The sequence below is a fragment of the Genypterus blacodes genome, unplaced genomic scaffold, assembly GCF_046128005.1.
Source record: "Genypterus blacodes isolate CSIRO-AG114 ecotype Tasmania unplaced genomic scaffold, CSIRO-AGI_Gbla_v1 ptg000052l_1, whole genome shotgun sequence".
Taxonomy (NCBI): domain Eukaryota; kingdom Metazoa; phylum Chordata; class Actinopteri; order Ophidiiformes; family Ophidiidae; genus Genypterus; species Genypterus blacodes.
In genome coordinates, this window is record NW_027466864.1 from 2303656 (window position 1) to 2322289 (window position 18634).

Sequence of the window (18634 nt, forward strand, 5' to 3'; positions counted from 1 at the left end):
TGCAACATAAATTATATTCAAGGATCAGAATCCATTTTCCCTATCAAAGCACTTGCCGGCGGCAATGTTGAGTAGCACCAAACCCCTAAAATGTTTTCCTTTTTTTCTACTGCCACCTGAAATTTTCTCTTTTCATGTCTGACAGCCAGTGACTGCGAAGCTCCACATTTCCCTGGAGACGGGCCATTGTTACCATGGTCGCCGGACAATATTGGCAGTCATTGTGCCACCCATGTACACCTGTCACTCAAGCATGGATAGGCCACTCTGAACACACAAACACACTCTCTTGGGGTGACCGTGAGTGTATGTATGGGTTCAGTGTACTGGGAGTCCATGCGAGGATATAGAGTGGGTTGAGTTTGCATGACTGTGTCCCTGCTTGAGCATGTGTGTGTGTTTGTGCGCACACGGATGTCTTCGTGTGTCCTCACTCAGTCAGCCAGCTGAGTCTGCAGTCAGTTTACGTTTGACTGCAGGGCAAAAGCTGGAGCAAGAAATGAATTCCGACTCGCCGAGCGCCTCACGTAAATTCCTTTTCTCATATTCCGACACAAAAGACAACATATCTGCATCCCATTAGCCCTGGGACTTCTGTCTCATTCTGATGATGATTTGGGGATGCTGAGATCTCCCCATGAACATCACAACCAAGCCAGAGACAAACAGTAAGACAGAGATAAAGAGGGAAAACACACTGAGAGATGGTTTGGGGTGCAGGCGGTGGAGGAGGGAGGGGACACTGAGAAAATACGGAGGCAGAGGCGGGAAACGATTATGTGAAGTTCCAGTGTGCAGCCACAAATTATATTTTTCTCAGCTGATTCTTTGCTAACAGGGAGATGCCCAAAAATGTAGGGGTGATGGATGCTTATTAAACAGCTGTATAGTTAATGGCTTTACATTAAAGTAAATGAAACACTTGGTTTTTTTATGATTATCAGATTACAATAGCTTATCTATGCTTATAATGGCCATTAAATCTTTTTTTGCAATGCGTAAGTCAATTGTTAGTTTAGTATCATGTCATTAAAACTTAGAGACATCAAGACATCGCACTCTTAAAGGGGACATATCTAGTGGGTCCTCTAATCTTTTCTGTGAACATTGTTAATGGAGCTAATTTTGAGGTTCAAACCAATAGAAATGCATCGAAGGAGACACACTCATAGGCTCTGAAGTGGCTTTAATACATGTTTTGATTTGTCTTTTACTTCCGTCACGTTTATTTCAACATGTTCAACTACACACCACTTACCCATCCCACAAAGTACAAGTCTAGTGAACGAGAGATCAGCCAGATCCATGTGTGTCACTCTATGGCCGTAGCAACTGGCCAATCAGGAGAGAGCAGAGGCCTTTTCACATCAAGGGAGAGTAGAGGTGTATCATTGTGCCTACATGAAATCATTAGAAAAGATTCAAAACAGACCCTTACATTAAAAAAATACAATTTGGAAACCTGTATATGTCTCTTTAAATTCATATTATGTACTAAAAGCTTTATAGTACCTTATCATTATTTGCAGATCTGGTCTTGATGGCTGCCTGTAATGCATTGATCGCTTTGGAATGTATTGTCAATGGTTACCTTTTTAAACCGAACTCCTTGAATTGAATTGAAATCCACTGAGAAACAATAAACTGATAAAAAAGAGAAACAGACAGAGGGAGATCTCTCTTTGTCTCTCTTTCTGCACTTTCCCCTTTCTCTCTCCCCTCGTGTCCTTGAGTTGTACTGAATGACATGCTGGATAATGTTCTCTTTTGACTGAAGTGACAGCCCTCGATTACCATTTAGTCCTGATGATATAAGTGTCTCTGTGCCAGAAAGAGAAGGATGGTGAGACAGAGAAAGAGAGGGAGGAAGATGTAGAAATAGACACGATCGATTCATTTTACTGCTGTTTTTTATTTGAGCAGCTGTTGTTTGTAAAGGTCGTCGCTGTGGCAGAAAGATATTTCAAAGAAGTGAAAATACGTGCTCAGCTTGACACATTGATAGAGGAAATATTCCCCCAGCTTGAGAAAAGCCATTTCTGTTTTCATAAACTTTATATATGAAATGCTTCACTCCACTCAGACGCTCTTGAAATCATCTGATGAGGTGGAGAACAACTTTCATCTTAATTTCAATAACAAGTAAGAGGACAAGAGATGTTTTGAACTACTATGTAGGCTGGCAGCTGATACTGAGGTACTCAAATGTCTGTGAGCAGTTTGTGTTTGATTACATCTCATCACAACTCAGCAGTGTTTTTGTTGATGACGGTGACACTTTCACGAGATTTATTCTGCTTTTCATAAGTGCAGTTCTTTGTTCCATGTTGTGATCCATCTGTTGCACATTATCTGCATGGTTTGACCACAATATAACTGTGCAAAACTTATTAGGGATGTGCTAGATACTCCTACTTCAGGAGGGCTCTATTTCACAATTTGTACGTTTGTTTATCATTGCGTCTCATTATCTCTAAATTGCTCAGCGTTCAGGGTTGTACAGTAACCGGCAAACAAACATTGCAAGAACGTCTAAGTAAAGGACGGAGAGGGCAGAACACCATCACATTAGTACTCACAAGCTGAACAATTGATTTTCCTATTTTATTTACATGTACTGACACAGTAGGTGGAAGCCAAGACCATCAAGCTGATGTTGGCTGGAGATATGCTTGCTGAAACCTGCTGAACACCTTTTAAACTTCAAAGAATCACGAGGTTAGGGTCAGTTGTATCATCATATTACGTGCTATATATGTTGAATTTCCACATTTATCCACCTTGAGAGGTATGGTTTGATCCAGTAGGGCTAGTTAGGATGCTATTGATATAATAAAAGGTACCATTTGCATCTTGTATTTACAGTGTGACAACAACACACAGGAAACTCTGACCTTTGCATATTTGAAAGTTACTGACTGGCCCCGAAAGGTGACTGCCTTTGGGTGTGGGACCACTGCCTTGTAATTATTGTCATGGCCCTGCAGAATGGTCATTGAGGAAGGTTTTAACCTTCATTGGGTGCCTTGGGGGTGGGGACGGTGGTAGGTCGTGCGTAGGTGAAGGGAAGGGGATTGTGTGTCCGTACAGTATGTGTGTTCTTGCTATCAGAAAGGAAAGGGTAACATGGAAGGTATGACCCTCTCATTACCCAGTGGCATGTGTCCTGTCACTCATCCATTGTTACTGGCCACATTCACATCTGAGCTCTTTCACAATACTCATCTTCTGTTGGCCCCACCTGACCTCACTCTCTGACACACACACACAGACACACACACACAGTGCACTGAGAACTGAGGAACACAAAGACTGCATCTTAAAATATTTATACATTTCAGCTGTTCTTAACACAGAATCGTGGAAATTGTTTTCCAAAAATACCTCATACATTATTTACTCTTCTCTCCCTTTGTTTGTTCTACTCTTTGGATCACCACTTTGTGAACAGGAGAATAGATAAATGATCTTACCTCTGACTGTTAAGATAACCACACATAGTATGAAATATTTAAGAAATATTTATCTGATTATGCAATATATGCAACTTAAAGATTAAGTGATCCAGTTGAGTGACACTTATCTAAATCAAAAACAAAAGAATAATTCAGCGTTTGTTATTGAACTGTGGCTACAGTACACAAATTAACCAGCAATTCTCAGAGGGTGAAGCAAATAACACGTCACCGCTTATTTCAAGGCCCTTTGCCCATTTAGGTCATGGAAGCAGCATGCTAAGCAATGTAGGTCTTATGTCCCTCTCCCCGATCTCAGTGTACATTTTAAGACATCCTCAGACTTCAGTTCTAAGACATCAGACAAAACAGCTCATGCTTCAGCCCAAAAGGCATCAAACATCAAGAAAAACACTATCAGACCTCAGGTGTCAGACAAACTGCCTCAGACAAACATACCTCAGGAAAAACACTATCAGACCTCAGGTGTCAGACAGCCTCAGACAAACATACTTCAAGCCTCAGGTAGCATTATTCTGTCTTCTACCTGTATTTTATGTTATTAGCAAATGCAGTTTTTTTTATATTCACTACCACACTTGTTTTTAAGCCTCATTTTGTCCACCAACTGAGTATTTGTGAGAATTTGGAAACTGTTTATTTGGAATCCCGGTCACCAGAACGTTGGCAATAGTTAATATAGTTTGGCTTTTGAAATTTCGGTACCGATAAATGAATAACTAGTGTCAACATTTCCTAACATTCCAAACCTTAAACCTATCTTTTTTGCATTGAAAGGTAGATGCACAACCTAGGATGTAGCTTTGGCTTCACTCAACTCCGTCTGAAGGAGTTTGGTTTGAGGGAGTTTGGTCAGAGTCTGTGACGGTCTCACAGGAAACGCTGTCAGAACAAACGGCCTCAGCTGGAGTTGGCTGCATTCACTATATATTTTTAAATTATCACCATGAAAACGTTTAGATTGCCAGAAACCACAATGATAGCACTTCTTTCACAAGTGTCCCCTGAGAAAATGCGTCATCTCCACAAAATGAGTATAGAATAGATTTAAAAATAAAATTAAGATATAGGACAGAATGCTAGCTGAGGTGGGAAGTATGTTAGTCTGAGGCAGTGTAGTCTGACACTGAACTAATCTCATGCTCCAGCTCTGCCCAAAGAATTTCCTCTATCTAGTGTTACTTAGAATGCTTGTGAATTGATACACCTTAACAAATATGAAGACAAGGACACACACACACACACACACACACCGTCCATTAAAGCCTGCATTCTGCACAATTATGTCATTTGAATTAGATGAGCTACTGAGTTTCCTGCTGCTTAGTAAAAACAAGAACCGCTGCCATTAAGTTTGATTCACCAAACACAACCACAAATCGTGATACTCTAACTGAGCCTGTGAACGCAGCACCACCCACTCCACATTTTGACGGATCCCTAAACTGTTTTTGTAACTTTACCATGTATGCCAAGTTCCCCTTTAGCCACATGCTTCTTAACATGCTGCTCGCCAAAAAACACGCAATCCCTCAATGACATGTGATAACAAGCCAAATCACACACGGTCTTTGAGAACCGTCCCTCCGCATTTCAGCCAACTAACAAACAGTGGAACCATTTCTCAGGAAAAACTGCGCAAATGTAGTAGACAGCTGGAACGAGGTACAGGTGTCTTACCTGTACAGGTGAGCTGTGGCCTGCTATGCTGCGTCGACTCTGCTGCCTCAAGTTGTACACACTCCATCCCTGTATAAGTACAATTTATAAGCTTAGCAGCGGTGCATTTAGCCCTTGATTTCCCAATTTCCAAAGCCTTCTGATAGGTGTGGCGCTTTAGGTCCTACTTAATTCCAGACCACACAACAGCCGTTCCCTTGCATTAGCTTCACTACCTCCAGTTAGCCATCTCCTATCTGTGTCACACAAATACGTGTATATATATAAGTGTATATTCAGAAAAGTGTTTCCTTTTTATATAACGTCTCTGATTCTGTCCTTGTATTGTGAACTAATATCAAAGTCAGTGCTTCCATTGTTCTCCCTCTCTCACAGCCAGCATGTAACGTTAGCATTAGCACGTAGGAGCAATCACAGTTGTAGCTGCTTTATCATCCAAGCTAGGTGTAGCAATGTACAGATAAGTCCATACATATTTCTACTGCTGGCTCCTACCCGAGCCACCCCTTATGCTTGCTCTCTGCAGGGCTCGAGTGTTTTCTTCCAAGGCCAGGCTAATCCTTCCAGGAGAGAGCAGGTTGAGCTAGTAAGGAAAACATTAGAGAAATTAATCTCTCGGTGTGCATTGAGCCCTCCAAATATCATAGAGTTTGTTCTTCTGACAAATGGCAAGTTTTGCCTGGATCTTCTACAATCCAGTTCTGGGACTCATTTGTTGTTTACAGTTACAATAGAGTAAAAACAGTATATTACAGAGATTAGCTGCACATGTCAATGATAAATTCTTAAGTGTTAAGTGTTGATGATAAATGAAGTGTCTTAGATATGGAACCTCTGGCAAACAACTCAATGTTTGAGCAAATCAATGCCTTGCTACACCTCATGGCACTGGTTCAGGGCAGAGTCCAGCATACCCTGGCCCTACAAAGCAGAGTGTAGTGGAACATGAAGCTGTCTGCCGGCTCGGTATGATTCAGCCCCACAGTAGGAAAGGGCCGCTCTTGTGCTGAACATGCAATCAGATTACACCGTAGGTTGACATTTATTGGTGCAGATACACACATTTGCATCCTTCCAGCAGTGCTCTTGCAGTGAATTAAGTGGCCGTGGAAATGAACATCCATTATGTGAGTCGGATCCCTGCTCTGAGGAGGAGAAACTAGTAAACAGATAGAGAGGAAGTACAATGTTTCTTATGTATACAACTTGTTTTTGACCATCTACAATTTGAATTACACCTCTTAATGATGTTTTCTCGCATTTTAGTGACGCATCTGGCAATTTCTTCCCTCTTGTGAGTGGGGAATGCGGCATGTGGGCCCTCCTCACTCGCCGCTGCTCTTAAGGTCTAAAAATTCATCACACTGACCAAATAATACTGTGTCGATCAACAATGTGAAATGTGTTTTATTTATACAGACCCCCAGTGCTGGTCTGCCGCAATGAACGTCTGGAAGCTCCTCTGTGGAATTTGCAGGCCCAGACCACAGCAATGAATGCAAGGGAGGTGAGGTGTGTGTGTGTGTGTGTGTGTGTGTGTGTGTGTGTGTGTGTGTGTGTGTGTGTGTGTGTGTGTGTGGAGGGGAAAATGCTCCTCTCCACACCCTGGAGACAGTGCTGGAGCTGTGGGTTTGGGAAAAGGGGGGCGCTGTGTTGTACGCATCATTTCATGGGTGACAGAAAATGGAGAGCCCCCAGTGGGTGCCTCCTTCTGCTCAGGGAGAGAGATGTAGGGACTGAGAGAGAGAGAGTGAGAGAGAAAGACTCCAACCAAAGGATCAAACCACAGCTGGCTGATTTCATTCGTCCCTTGACTCCCACTCTTCCCATCCACCCCTCTGTCCCTCTTAAACCTCCTCCCTCCATTTGTCTGTCCTCTTTCATACAGGGTGTACAGTAAGTAAATCACAATATTTTCTCCTTTCAGCCTGTTGATATTTCATGTGCACTGAAACATTTGTACTTAAATTTGACTTTTGCTTTAGAAAATAAAATTCCCTGTTCTAACAGCTGTGCTGGTTAGCTCCCCGAAAAACTTCATGAACTATGATCAAAATATCAACACATAAACACTGGTAATGCACTTTGTTCCTTATGTAATGATGAAAATTTTGGAAGGACAGAAAGCAACTGATTTACCTAGTAAGTTACAACCTCGATGGCTTCATGAAGGTTTCATAAATTTACATTTATAAGATTTATTACATTTACAGGTACAAATGACCCAGTATTCTTTTTTTTTAAATCTTACATGTGGCGCAAATGTAAATGTGAATATGTTAGCAGTAGAAAAGCAAACAGAATGGGATATTCACAGATTCATTTTGGGTCATGTTCATATTTGTAAACAAGTACAGTATACTATGTGAACAATATCAGTCAATATAACACCTCAACACACAGATCTGAATCTCGTCTTACTGACTCACTTGTCATGAAATGTGCTGCAAAGAACGCGCTAATCATTCTTCACCTTAATTATTATTATTATGCATTATAATTCAATTACTGCAGACCTTTGAAGGTGTTTTGGAGAGCATTTGCTTAATAAAACACAACATCTGTTCCATCCATTGTGCTGTTTTGTTTACCTCCATATTGAAAACTAAACCCTTGTTTGCACATGTAGGTGGTTTCAGGTCTAAGCCCTGTAAACATATTGGATTTTGGCCTCAGCAAAGACTGGCTTCTAGTAGTTTATATTACTTACAAAACCAGAACAAATCAGTAGATAAAAGGTTGTAATTTGGAACCATGGACGTCTTTACAGCATTAATCGGATTAAGAATACTTTTAATCTTTGCTTTGAAAGACTTGTTTTCCCTTCATTTATGACTTCCCCTTGCTTGTTTATAAAACTCACAAATCATCCATTTATTTTGTATGTTTATATGAAAACAACAATGACACGTCCAGTGGTTTGCCTTCATCTACCTTCCTCCAAGTACAGATCAGAGAACTCGGAGCCAAAAATAATGAAGGGACTAAGTCCACATGACCACCAGCCCATAGCTATATTTCAATCAGCACTGTTACCCCCACCTCCTACGCTTCCTGCTCAGTGCCTTCTTTTTTCCATGCAGAGGAGGCGGAGGAAGGAGAGAGATCAGACCACACATACAGATCCAGGCCTCCACCCTCCACCCCCAGCCTCCAGTTCCCCTGCCATCTGTGCATGTTCCTCTGTCTGCAAAGCCTCGACAACAAGGCCCTGAACCACCGCAGAGGAGTCAATCCATCACTAAGGGAAGAGAGACAGTAAAGAGAGAGAGAGAAAGGCAAGGAATGTGTGTGTGTGTGTGTGTGTGTGTGTGTGTGTGTGTGTGTGAGTGAGAGTTGGGTGGGGTGGCGGGTGAAGTGTAAGAGGTGAGGAAAAGCGAAAGTGAGATGCCATGAAACTTAATCACAGAAAGGGTCGTGTCGGGCAGAAGAGGGGAACAGATTAAATTAGCATAGCATTAGATATGGAAAATGATCTCTGTCAAAATCATCCGCTGCACAATTATAATATGTTAATTACTTATTTCATTAAGGAAGTTTATTATGGCCTCGCAGATGAAATCATGCAGGCCAAAGACACCTGGAGGAAAAGCACTGATGCCTGAATATCTCTCCTCTCTCTCTCTCTTCTCAGCTCCCTCTCTCTCCCTCTCTCTACTTCGTTCCTTCACCCCCCTGTCTTTGTTCTGCATCGTATCACTACATCACTCACAAGTGAAGTGTCACACTTTAAAACATGGTGTTTAATAATCTCAACAGTGACTGCATTGTGCTGAGCTATCAAGAGTGTTCCAATGTCGACCATCAGATGAAGCTTTATGTTTACCTCTCTGTCTCCGGTCTCCTGTGGTCCATTATTACACGCACATAGTCTGCATGTGGATTGTAAGTGTAGTGTAAAATACAAACACTCACACACAAACAAACACACACACACAGAAACACCCACACGTACAGGCTTTCTTGAAGCGTTTTTGATCCTGCCAGCTTTTCTCTTTATTGCCAGGCATTAACTGAATTTTCACCCAAGTATCTTTTTAAAATTTTTAGCTTTTTGCCAATTAAGATGCAGCAATGCTGAATGGGCATGAAAATTGGTAAGGTACGGTCTTTATTGTCCCTTGAGGAGAAATTTGGTTGCAGTTACACAGCCAACAGACTAACAATGCATACATACACATATACATCACTCAAACTCCCTGCAGACAGGCTGATTGGGGCCGTCTAAAATACTGTGTGCCTTCCTCATATTATGGATGTCTCTAAACTGGGTCTGAATGACCCCAATGATCTCACTGGCCACCTGGACTAGGCTGGCAAACCTTGTCTTGTGAGCCAGGGAGGACTTCCCCAATCACTCAACAATAGAAAAAGTTGCAAACGATATAACAAAGGATCTGTAACACAGCCATCAAGACAAAGTACATATTAAAATAACTGGAGCAAAGGTTCCCCTAGTTTCACCCCAGCACTACCCATCACCCCTAACCCCTGCCTCCCTTGACCCCCCTGCCCCAATTAGTATAATAACACAAATGTGAAACAAAAATATGCTGGGATAGGAGGTTTAATAGCCTCCTTGTGTGGTGATCACTCTTATGATGGTTAGTTAAACAGTGTGTTCAATACAGATACCATAGTGGAAAGTCTAAAAGTCTCCTCTCTTAAATCAATCACCATCCGCTTACTTTTATGCACATTCACTTCCAAACTCTTTAGACCATCTAATCTATGGCAGGCCCATGATTTGACTCTTTTACATTTAGGAGGCAGATATGACAGTCAGCAGCAAATGTTTCCCAAATCTGCTCTGACAATTGTTTGTATACACTATGTAAAGGAGAAACAACACATCCTTAAGGTGATATAGTGGTTGAATACAAACTGTCAGAGATGGCGCCCTTGACTTCACTACACTGTGATCTTTTAGAAAGGACATCCATAATCCAGCCAGTAGTATTAAACTCAAGATTCAAAGCATTTCAAAGTTTCTCAGCAAGCAGGTGTGGCTGTGTTGTGTTAAAAGCTGAGGAGAAGTCCACCAATAAAAGCCTAGCATGAGTTGTGTTGTTACATATGTCGCATCTCCTCACAGGATCAAGTTTGTTTTCTATGCCCAAAGATATCTTGTTTGACTATCTTTTCAAATGTCTCTGAAGTCACTCAGGGTCTTGGGGGTTTCTACACGTGTCAATAGCAACAGCAGTGGCATGCTTCCATAGTGTTTCTCTGTACGTGAAGTGAAAGCCTGAAAGTAACCTGAAAAACCCCTGAGAGCAGCTCTGCACAGTGCTTTGTGCTTTGAGAACTCTGCCACAAATATTATCAGGTCCGCTGCTCTTTTTACAATTAAGGTGCCTGAACAACTTTGCGACGCACTTAATATCAATATGAAAACAAGATGTTGATTTAGTGGACCCTGTGATCTGGTTTAACTGTGGCGTGAAATCATACTTATCTAACCTCAGATAAAATGTATTCAAACTACCGGCCAACTGCTTATCAGAATCAAAACCAGACAGGTTAACACTCGTTGTTCCTTTATCACTTAAAGCGGTCAATAATTTCATGCCATTCCAGGTATTCCTCAAATTGCTGCTTCCAAGATCTCTCTCAATCTTGTCTTTAAACCTTACCTTGGCTTTATTGACTTCGGCCCTAAAGTGTTCCTTTTACAAATTAGACCTTTCGGCTCTGATTATAAATATTTAACAACAGTTTTAAAATGTAAATGTGAAGAAGTGAGAAATGACATCATAAATGCGAGAGGTATTCAGAAAGCAGCTCTGAATGATCTGAAATGTATTTTTGAAAGATTTCTCTCCATCGTGACCTCCAAATCTCTCACATTGCTATCAGTCCCATGTGTATTCTGCAGTAAGTATATATGATGGATTTACAGAAGTCACCAAGATATCACCAAGTGCACTTCAATACTTTATTTGGATGGAACCAGGAAATATAACCACCATTAGCTGTCCCTACAGAATGATAAGACTTGCCCAATACATATTAATTATTTAGAGATTGGTGGATTTGTTTTTATTCATTCATGAGGCCAATTTATTCACTCCATCTGAAGTGGTGGAAACCTTATTCACATTCGATTTTTTTGCGACATTTCCAAAGTTTACATAAAATTTGTGTGACAGTTGTATGCAAAAGGAGCACGGGGTTGTTTGCATTTGTTTCTGCGGACCTGCTGTTTGGCTAGTTGGCTGACTGCCTTCCTGGCTCGTCAACGCTGGTGGGACAGACAGACGATGGTGATGACGGTCATCAGGGATGGTACCAGCCTTCACCCCATCCATACAACAGCAGAAGTGAAAGGAGCAGGTGCAGAAAATGGACATCAAAGAGGGAAGGGTGAATATAGACATTGAATTACAGAGAGAAACATCACAATGATTAGATGAGGAAATGAAAAGTATCCCTTTGTGCTCCTGATATTAACATATCATCGAATAAAACTGGACACACTGAAGATCTGATCACCCAAACAAATTCTCTCCAAAGGTGGAACTGGTGTACATAATGCACAGTATACTGGTATGTAGAACGGTATGACACTAGCACTAGGAGTAAAGGTATAAAAGGCAATGAAAAAACAGGGAGCGGAACAGAGTTAAGATGGGGAGACATGATGTGGTTCTTTGCCAGATTTTGAGTCAGCCGACTGAATCCACTTGACCCCACTGGTGAAATTGTATAATGCCTTGTGTGATTTGTTGAAGACTTACAAGGCCTCCCATTGGGAGGCAAAGATCTTGGATTGTGAACTGATCAGAGGTCTGAAGTCATCCCAGTTATGGGGTAGCTGATGCTATATCTACACTGAATATATTCATATGTACAGGTGAAGGATCCCCCTGCTGGTGTGCACGTATAACTCGTAAGACTTGCCTAAGTGGCTAAAAAAGGAGATGCGCTTAGGTGAGCTCCTTGGTTGAATACTGCACTGACTCTCAATCTAGTAGGCTATTGCCATGTCACCTCCTGTGTCTACAGCAAGACGGAATGACAGGAATGAATACTAACACATTTAACGACATATGGTGATATAGGTAGGCCATACAGCACTACAACAACATCTGAGAGTAATCTGAAACAGTCACCAGGGCTAATCTGTGGGTACAGAGTGATTGTCTGCAATAGAAGCACCTCGCCACAAGCCAAAGGCAAAACATGGTACCTAATAGCTAAGTTTGCCTAATGCCCCATTATGGGCTCTACTGTAATGGTGCTTAGATCACAATGGCACTGAGGCAATGATACAGCTTTTATCATAGACATAACGTCAGTAGACGGTATGGTCTGGAGATGAAAATTCTGTAGAGACCACTTAGTCTGATTGTGCCAAAAAAACACATGAAGAACAGAAAGAAATGCCGGTGAACTGCATGCCATTAGGCCCCTATGACAGCTATGATGCACACTGATAACAGTTGTCTCATGCCTCTCACTCAGCCTTACCAATGCTCGTCTGGCCAGGAAGGATGCAGGCGCTGCTTGTTGAGGATAGAGGAAGGTATCCTCATTCTGGGACTTTTGCACCAGTCTTCACCCCACAGCCCATCACAGCAGTATTTGTCTGCCTTGGCAGATATACCACTCTCCAGAACCAACCTAGGTGGGACTTCCACTGCTTGCCTACTTTTAGTTTGCACAGGGGCTGAAACTAAGGCCACTGCTACTGTGCTGTCTATCAAGATGTGCGCAGAAGAGTTGTAATACACTGGGGCACTCCCTGGACCATCACTGCTAAAAGCCTCATGGGCCTGGTGAGTTACCCACCTTCCCTTTTTAGAAATATGCAGACTGCTGATGGCCTGTCACTAGACACTAGTTTAGTCTCATATTCTGAGCTATTTCTACACACACAGCTCTATGCTAAGAACCCTCTGTGAGGGAAGCCTATTGTTATGCATGAAGCAACTTAAAATATCGTATCTGATCTGACTGTATACATCACTGTCTTATTTATGTTCATTATGTTTATGTTCATGTGTGCTCATTGTTTTATGTATAAGTCATACCACTGACTTCATTAAAACGTGTTTGGGTATACAGTATATGCTTACTTTTCATAACAAATGAAGAGAATCTGGTGCAAACGGGATCAATCCTGGGTCTTCATGGTGGAGAGCAAATGCCAAAGTGACTGAAGCCCTTAAATGGACAATAAAGGAACCAACCCTGCTGACAATTTTAACCTCAGTAGTGCCACAAAAGGAATTTCTTGGGCAGCTATTGGAGAGTGTCTTCTCTCTCATCACTCAGAACACGATAAGCTCTTTTTATCATCTGAGCAGACAAGCAGATATCATGCTATGAGGGGCTTTCACTTTTATTGCAAGCAATGACCCAAACACTTCAACCTTCAGCCGACATGAGCACAGCAACAGTTCTCGCCAACTACTGCTCACGTAAACACAAGACTGACAACTTTTCCATGTGAGATGGGGTAAACATTATTAGTCCACTCCACCCATTACTCTAAGTTTGTGACAATAACAAGCTTTACTAGCCTTATTCAGTGGTGCAAGACAGTCATAATGTTTACGTTCATCCTCATTAGACATGTTAGGGATTTACTTCTGAACTACTATCATCATTTAGACAAATACAAGTAGCATTGCACAACAGGATATAAACAAGCCATTAGATAACTGTCACGGCCACTACAGACTATCTGCAGAGATCTGTGTGTTACAGGACATTGGGACACAGAGTAAAATAGATGGATTTTGGAATGCATTTTCTAATTTGACAGTTAGAAGTGAATAGAACATAGTGACATCACATCCTTTGCTGGAGAGTCAGTTACACCTGGTCCACATGTACTTCAGTTAAAGGAAGTATCAAAATTGATGTTAGTTGTGGATATGGGATCTGTGTTTCCTCAGTAATGGTCAGTGGCTGTTTCATATTGATTTTTGATTCATATACTTTATGAAGTCACCCCAAGTGGGAAATCCAGCGTTCAGAGGTCGAGTCTCTTGCTCAAGGACATTCAGAGATTGACCTCGTATCTCATGAGGGATTGAAGTTGTCGTGTATAAAAGCTTTGCACCCCAGTTTGAAAGTTTAACTTTTTTATTTTGAAGTATAGGTTGTTAAATCGTGATTCTACCCAGGAATCATGGAAAATCTCACGTACCATCCTGTCATACACCGCAGGAAGGTCTGGTGATGCAGTGTTAGCTTCAAATTAAGCAAATTGATTTTCAAAGTGGATTTATAAACATATAAATATGCACAACATACATTCTTTTTGTAGGGATATCTGCTAGACCCCTGATTTAGTGATTCGCTAATAGATTCCAATGCAAGAGTCAGAAATGTTACATAAAAGCCAGGGAAAGATCAAAGGTAGCTGATAAAAAGCTATAACATCTGATGCATGTACAGTATGCGGCTCCAAAGTGGGAAAAACAAATTCAGACGTTTAACATCTCCCCAATGATCCAACATTTTGAAAACATCTTTGCTGTTTAGCATGTTTAGCATTCTAACTTCAAAAATCTTGTAGCCCCTCTCATATTGGCTGCAAGGCTTCAAGCAAAACCCATATTGATCGCAAAGTGAGAGGACTTGCAGAAGATAAATAAAAGGGAAAAAGAAAAGGGATGAGAGGGGAATCGGGATAAATATATATATATATATATATATATCCTTCTTTCTTTCTCTTACCATATATATATATAGAGAGAGAGAGAGAGGGAGAGAGAGAGAGAGATAGGAGAGAGAGAAAGAGAATGAGAGAAAGAGAGAGAGAGGCAGGCTGAGACAGGCCAAATAAACCAGGGGCGATATTCAGTATCTGGGGCTCTGTTCTGCAAGGAACACCAAAAGGAGAGAGGGAGGAGGAACAGAAAAAAGAGGAGAAGAGCGAGAACATCTTAGAGAGTGTGTACAAAGACAATGAAAACACACACACACCCAAAGGCTGGGTCACAGTCAGAACTCGAGAGAGGTGCAGCAGAGCCGGGGGCTACGCAGGAACACCTCGCTCTGCCTTTAATATACCCAGCCCACCGTGCAGATTTCAAAACAGATAGTCAAAAACAAAAATCAACGCCCCCCTATAAATACACACACACACACACACACACACACACACACACACACACACACACACACACACACACACCCTCTACCATGTACATAAACTCTTCAGCCCCCATGCAGATGTTGTGCAGTCTTGTTAGGTCGAGCACAGAGGGTGGGAATGGCTAAATTTGACAATGGCAGCCTCTGGGGATTTGCAGAGAAGTCTCACATACACTATATACTAAACACACACATTCTCTCTCTCTCTCGCTCTCTCTCTCTTTCATTCCACATCATACTCGCCCTGACTCGATCTCCCATACACACACACAGAGGAGAGGGAGAAGTGAAAGGTAAGCTTTTCTCATGGTTTTATGCATAATTCTGCCTTACAGCACCAAACATTGTAATGAATTTTCACAGGAAAGATCTATCCTGTGTTTTTCTTTTTTTATCCAAGCATTTTAAGGCCACAAGGTGCTACGATGACAAGATTAAGTTGGTTTGGGCAACAGCTCGAGTTCAATCAGGACATTTATGAGGGGTTGAATCATTTATGCGCCCGGCGTCCCGGGCGCATGACAGATCCCTAGGAAACACAAATTATCATGTTGACTTGCAAACACTGTGTAATTACATCATGGCCTGTCGAGAGACATTAAGGAATCTTCTCCCTATCACCAAAGTAATGAGACGCTAATGCAGCTACATATGACACAGTCATTGGCAGTTAAAAGATGCCCTCAAATATGCTGCGGCTAAATAATTATAAAATATTACATATTTTTATAGGTTACCATATGAGAGGGTCTCCAACACGTCGGCTCAATTTCAATAAAGGGTTCAGTAATAGATTCAGTATCAGGAACAAATGTCTCTGTGGCCTGCTGTTACATCTGGTATATCCCCTGTGAATCAGACCTTCCTCTGATTTCATTTGTACATTTCTATTCTTAGGCAAGGGATAAAACTGCTTTGACGTAAAAGTCCCATTTGAAATCCAACAGTTTCTCGCATGTAAGAGACCCAGAAATGGGACAGTACTCCTGCATGTGTTAGCACTACGCTTGATCCATCAGACATCTATCTATTCACAGAGGTCTCTTTAGGAGCAGACCGCTCAGGGCTGTTTGCCTTCTCAATGTAAGTGCGAGAGAAATTGGGAGGGCCTTAGCCCTTAATGGTGTTGCACCCCCACCAACCTCCACCCCCAGCCTCCTCTCCCTAAATCTGCAGGGAATAAAGAGTGCTGTTAAACCAAACTGGAAGACAAATGGTTTTGTTCAATGAGAAGCCGACTCCATAAATCCCCACTTAATGCGGTGGAGGAAGACTGAAGCAGAAACAGGTGAATTCGCTGCAGTGAGGGAAGCCATTCATTACCTCTCTGGAGAGGAGAAGAACGGGGGGAAGAGGCCAGATAGATGGACAAATGGATAGACAGCAGGGATGGATAGATGAAGAGAGATGAGAGTAAAGGGACTACGGACTTACTCTTGAGTTTCATGGCCAAGACTCACTGACTGAGCCTCCATCATAAAACTTGAGGTTAAATAGTATATCGATTTTTAGATATTTATCAAAAATCTCATTCAGCCAGTCACTGTTCAAATCAAAAGGTGAGGTATTACCTTTTGATATGAAGTACAGTATATCATTTAGTCTGACTGACTACTAACACTGTATATTGTTATCTTCTGATTGTGATTCTTTAATGGGCAGTTGACTTAAAAGTTAGTTAAAATCATTTGTAGAAGTATCTGGAGTAGTAATGGCTGTTTTTGTACCGGCAGCATGATTTCACCCATTTCAACTAAAAACAGCTCCTCAAAAAACAATATTACCCAAGAATATCCGTAACATTTCAGCAGTTACAGTTGAAGTTATTAAAAAACAGTGGTATTGGATTTCACAAAACCAATTTGGTCAAAGGCAAATAATGAGCCTTGACAGAAACGCTTAGCATGTATGATAACAGTGACCTAGCACCTATTTGGAGTCCCTGACCATCGCCAAAGAGCTAAAAGTGATTTCTATTCAATAATGTAATATCTGAGCACATGGCCGTGGAAAGGAGATATTCTCAGAGGAGATGAGGCGGGGATAAGACAGGGTGAGAAGCTCTGAAGGGTGAGATAAGTGAAGGGGGAGAAAAGCGAGAATGGGTTTTGGGGGGGCGGGGGAGATAGTGGACCAGAGATTAGAACTAGAATTTGGAGTGAGCAGTAAGTGAGTTATATTTAAACCATTAGGCAGCTTATTCGCTTAGTACAAATGCAAATGAACCGGCATTATCATCATGGCCTCTTCCCTGGATATCGACTCCCTCTGTAATACCTCGGCAGAAGTGGACCGGTCATGAACCCTACTCCTCTGCACTGCCAGCTCGCCCTCCATCGGCCTACATATAGCAGCCACACACACACACACACACACACACACACACACACACACACACACACACACACACACACACACACACACACACACACACACACACACACACACACACACACACACACACACACACACACACACACACACACACACACACACACACACAGCCTGTACCCCTCCTCTCCCAGGCACCCGCCCAAATCAGAGATCAAAGGCTGGATTTGTAAAGCTAATGGCTGCTGTGCTGCAGCCAGGGACAGGGAGAGAGGAGAGAAATGTAGAGAAAGAGGGCAAAACAGGCAGAAAATGAGGCGGGAGAGTGACATAGACGCATGTAGGAAGACATTTTGGTGTATTTTCAACATGCAAAAATGACAACACAATGTAGCATGTGCTCAGCTACTGTAAATGCCACGCTATTTAAAAAATAGACAATATAGAATATAGTGGGAGGTACGACCAAAACACCTAGACTAACGCCACACTGAGCCGTTCACACTTTAACTTTTACTGGGTACAGTTTTACTTTTAGGCAAAGTGATGAGAAACACATCCACAGATGGTGACTATCTCTCGCTCATCACTGTGTGGGATTGTGGGATTGATGGTGTTGAAACAGACCTTTCTCTTTGTCTCACACATGGCGCAAGTGCTGCTGCTATTCCCACAGTGCACTGAGAGGCCATTCAGATAAATGGCATGGATACAAGAAAGGAGTGAAAAAGAAGAAAGGAAAGGAGGGGAAAATGTGTCTTTGCCTCTAAAAAGCAGGAATCTCAAGCATTCAGTCTGCCAGTTTGTATTGTCCCAACATTTATAATGCTTTAAGCTTGTCAGTAGTGCTCAGTCACTCCCACTCACTGCATTGAAATCCTCAGTCATACCAAACAAAACCATTTCAGCAAGTGCAATGATTTAGTGATCACAGACACATATTGAGAAGCATATTTCAGAGCTAAATGTAAAATTCTACAGCATGTACTGTGCATCTTGTGTATCATAGGCTCTCTTTTTTTGCGTACTGCTTC